This window comes from Fistularia commersonii, chromosome 20, assembly GCF_037954325.1.
Source record: "Fistularia commersonii isolate RoL2024-O1a breed Wild chromosome 20, RoL_Fcom_v1.0, whole genome shotgun sequence".
Lineage (NCBI taxonomy): Eukaryota > Metazoa > Chordata > Actinopteri > Syngnathiformes > Fistulariidae > Fistularia > Fistularia commersonii.
The window spans coordinates 3,609,024-3,613,488 of NC_141303.1; positions in this window are offsets into that span (position 1 = coordinate 3,609,024).

The window sequence follows — 4,465 nt, forward strand, 5'->3', positions numbered from 1 at the left end:
GCAACCAACTCTGTCGTCATTGCTTTGCTAACACGATCGGCTCACATCACGTCCCCAAAAACGTTCCAATAAGGTTTATTTCTTTCAAGAAGTTGTTGATAATTGTCTGTATGCAAGTCACTTACCACTTTGAATTTATGACATTTCTTGAATCCCATATAGAAGACTTAAAATATAAATCACTGATGAGAAAAGTGAAAATGGACTAATGCTGTGAAAAGGGGAACAGTACAATTGGCTGACAATCTAGAATGTTTATTTCATTTATTTTTAAATACCAAAAACTTCCAAACTTCACATTTCAGAGATCATTTGTTCAAAGCATCACCGTCACATGCGACAGATGTTTTATATGTTTATAAGTTTGAGAATGTTTAATGTATGTTAGCGGCTTGGGTTTGATATTTACTCTTGTCTTACTCAAACCACAAATCCAGCACCATGTTATAAAATCAGAATGTCATTCTAAATTATGTTGCTAATTCAGAGATAGGACTTTCAAGCTCTTATATATAAGCAACTAAATAAACATAGGCATTTGACGGGAACCAAATCAGAATAAAAATTCTTTGATTAAACTAAATTGAAACACAGTCATTTGCTGCCACCTGCTGCAGGGATCAGATCCATGCTCACGGTTTGAAGCGTACTTGAATAACATCATTTAAAAAGGCATTTAAAACTTCATCCATGCAATATTCAGCTGCACTATTATGTTTAATGACTGCATTAGACCACTTAAAGTGCTTATCCTATTTTTGCTATATTATACCATCTCAGGATATAATGAAGCCATCGAACTCAAACCAAGGCGGCAGCGCACCGAGCCATTTACTTTTTCTTTTTGTCGTGGATGAAATAGTGACACATTCCTAATTAAAAAATTCACACAATGACCGGTATATGTTTTTTCAGGTCTTAGATTGTGGTAGTTGCAAGTTATCTTCCTTTCAAGGGGTGTTTTTTTTTTCTCCTCTTCAAGAATAGACTTGCTGCATTCACCAATCATTATCAGCTGTCTGACAGACTGCTATATATTTGGCGTTTTGTGTTCCCCTGTTAATTTGAAGGCAACAGTGAGGCTGGGGATCCGCCCACCCTTTTGTGTATCGCACCCCTGCTGGGAGCTGTGCTGAACTCAAATGAACCTTTGAAATTTAGAGAGCAAACCTTAACGGACATTTGTACATCTCACACATGCATATGCTGGACTCTTCTCATTTTGATGATGACACACCAGAAAGTATATTATAGATATATATTATGTATATTATAGTATATGTATCAAATATATGATTACAGATTATGTTTTTTTATATTTTTGCATTTACTCCATGCAGAGTTCACGGATCATACATTCTCTTTCTCTGTGAATTTCAATGTAAAACAATGACCTGCGTCTTTTGGTCAACACCTGAATGAGGATCTGAGTGGTCCACAAAAATACAAACAAAAAAAAAAAACATCATACCACAATTATCCCAAGAGGGACTCGTCCTCTAGGCTGGATGCATCATCCGACATCAAAATACGTCACTGCTTTTTTTCATGATTTTGAATTGTTTATCTCTGTGCTCAAGCATTAGCTCACTTGGGTTAATGTTTTACTTGAAATACTTGAAATATAGCAAATTGCTTTATTTCAGTTTTGATGAGAATCCTCTAGCCCTCTCTCTCTCTCCAGTCCTTGCAAGCCCCCCTAAAAAATACAAAAAACAAAAAACAAACCAGCCAAATAAATAAATAAAAAATGTCACAAAATCAGATGTCAGAACCTATTGCCATGGAAACAGTGCTCAAAAGTTTTGAGCATTGAACCCCATTCTGACTGCGTCCAATCAGATTTTAGGAAACACTTTTCTGTTGCATCACTCTGCTGTGAAGTGTGGAGTGGGCACATCTTTGTGGATATGATCGTGCACGTCTGTGTGTGTGTGTGTGTGTGTGTGTGTGTGTGTGTGTGTGTGTGTGATGGTATCTATGTAGTGCGAAAAGGTTGGGGGGGGGAACTAGAATATGACTCATCACTCTTTCCCGGGGGTCTGAGATGCAGAGCTGCAGCGATCCAACTTCGTGATCCCATATCTATTTCCCGTTCTTTCCGTTGGGTTTCCTTGAGTAAAGTGAGACTCATGCGGGACTTGCCTTGTGCTTCGGCCATCTGGGTGCAGCTCAGTCATGCTTCTATAATCCCTGGCTCTGTTGGTCAGCATCAAAACCAGGCCAAAAAAACTAGTCAATATCTTTCCTCCACGAGAAAGGAGATAGAGACTCCCTCTGGGGGGGGGGGGGGGTGACTTGGACTTCCTTACAGATGTAGACAAAGTTAAATAATATTTCGGGGAAACTGCAGCTCTAAGAATACCAGAGGATGCGGATTAAAATTGGACAAAACAGACTGTAAATGAACACAAGTGTGCTCTTTCTTCTTCAAGCTTATCCGGCTGCACTGCAGACAGCAAAGCACTAATTTCATTGTTCAGGGAAACACGTTTATAGACCGTGCATAAGACAATAAACACTGTGAATCTTGAATCTTTGAATCTTCTTCATTAGTTTTTTTTTTTTTCTGAGCTCTAGCACCAATCATTTTTACGGGCAAGGTAATGAGAAATATTCCTTTTCTTTGTCCTTTCTCTCATGCAGTTGCCACAGCAACCAATGAGACGGCACAGATCCTACGTTCAATTGTAACCAGTGTGTGGCCAGGGGGTTGTCAGGGGGGAAGCTGAAGGTATTACATCACTGGTATATGACCAAATGATTGGATAATGTAATCTTTACTTTTATAAAATATAAAACTGGGGCTGTTCGGGTTTAAATTTCTTACTGTGATAACCTGCAAAAATTAATAGTTGGCGTTTTAGTTTCAGTCGGTTGAACCAGGACACGGGATTTGTGTCCCGGTTGTTTTGTTATTGTTATTTTCTTTAATTTGCCTGCAAACATTACAATAAAATATCATTGTTGTTGATAAGTGTGAATTAATCTGTAAAAGTTTGACAGCGAGAGGTTCGCAGTGTGTGTCCTTTTGGGAGTTTGGAAGTTCTATTAAAACCAATTACTTAAGAGACCGAGCTACTCAGCGTGGGAGTGAACGCACAGCAAATTGATCTACTTTGTGTTATTAAAGCATGATTTTCAGACTCACTTGATAACAGAGGAATGGAACAAACGGCGGGGAAAAAAAAAAGACGATGTTTACCGTTGTTTATTGATGCGCACATATCCATGTTTAATATTTTAATGACAATGTTGCAAGAATGTGCAATATCAGTCCATGGCAGATGTTGAAAGAAATCAACTGATTAAACCGTCAGAGTTCAAAGAAGCAAGTACGCGCCGTGCCGAAAACTGAAAAACGGGTCGTCATCCGACGCCCCCGCGTCCCTGCGGGGAGCTCAGCGAGAGATCGCATCGCCACGGGACATCACCAGAGGGTGATCCTGCAGGGGTCACCGGCGGAGGATGGAGCCGACATGGATCTGCACCACATCCTCCAACACGTTGACTCACCGGGGAACCAAAAGGAACGCCATCATCCCAGAAGTCCTCCGTCTCTGCTCACGGTCCAAGCCTCCACCCATCAGTCCATCACTAACATCCTCACAGACAGAAGGAAGGCAGCAGGTGAGGTGAGGTTGTTCTTCACATCCAACACATGGACCATCAGCGTTGGCGCCCAGCGTTGTTCCCTCTCTACGCCGATGACTGGCACTTGGAGGGACATGGTGGTCGGAGAAGGCGACCACCGGAACAACCTGGAGCTCAACCCACTCAGAGATGGCAGTGGACTTAAGATGCCCCCCCATCACCAGACCCAACAGCACTGTGGCTACTGCGGAAACTTGATGGCTACTAGGATCCATCATCTGAAATGATCATCTGAAATGGACGGAGTGATCAGGAAAGGATGTTCTTTCAGCATCGGTTCAGGATATTAAACCACCTCTGTCATCACCTGGTTTGGATCGTCTTCCAAACAGGATCGGAAACTGAAGAACTACGGAAAAAACTACAGGAACAGGTCCGACCCATCACATGGTCTCCTTCCTCTCTTCTGGAAGAAGGTACCCCAACATTCAAACAGCTTTTGCCCAAAAACCATCACTAAATTCCACATGACCCAACAATAACAACTGTGCCCGTTCGTCCCTTCCTCAAATATAAATCACATCTCAATCAAAGCGCATACTTTGTATTTCTATTTTGGCTTGTATTCGTTCATATCCTCTCTTCTTGTCTTTTACCGTTCTCTGGCATCATCCTCATGTTTTATTTTCTTCCATCTACTATTTAGATATGTTTGAGTCTAATTTATTCATTTTAAGTTTTAACAGCAATTAATCCCGCCTCTGTTTTTTGGCGCACTAATGATAGCATTTCCTAATTTCATGCTTTAATTATCGAGTTACCTCTTTGAATCTGTGTGCTTGTGGGATGGGATGGCAAAAGAGCGTAAAAT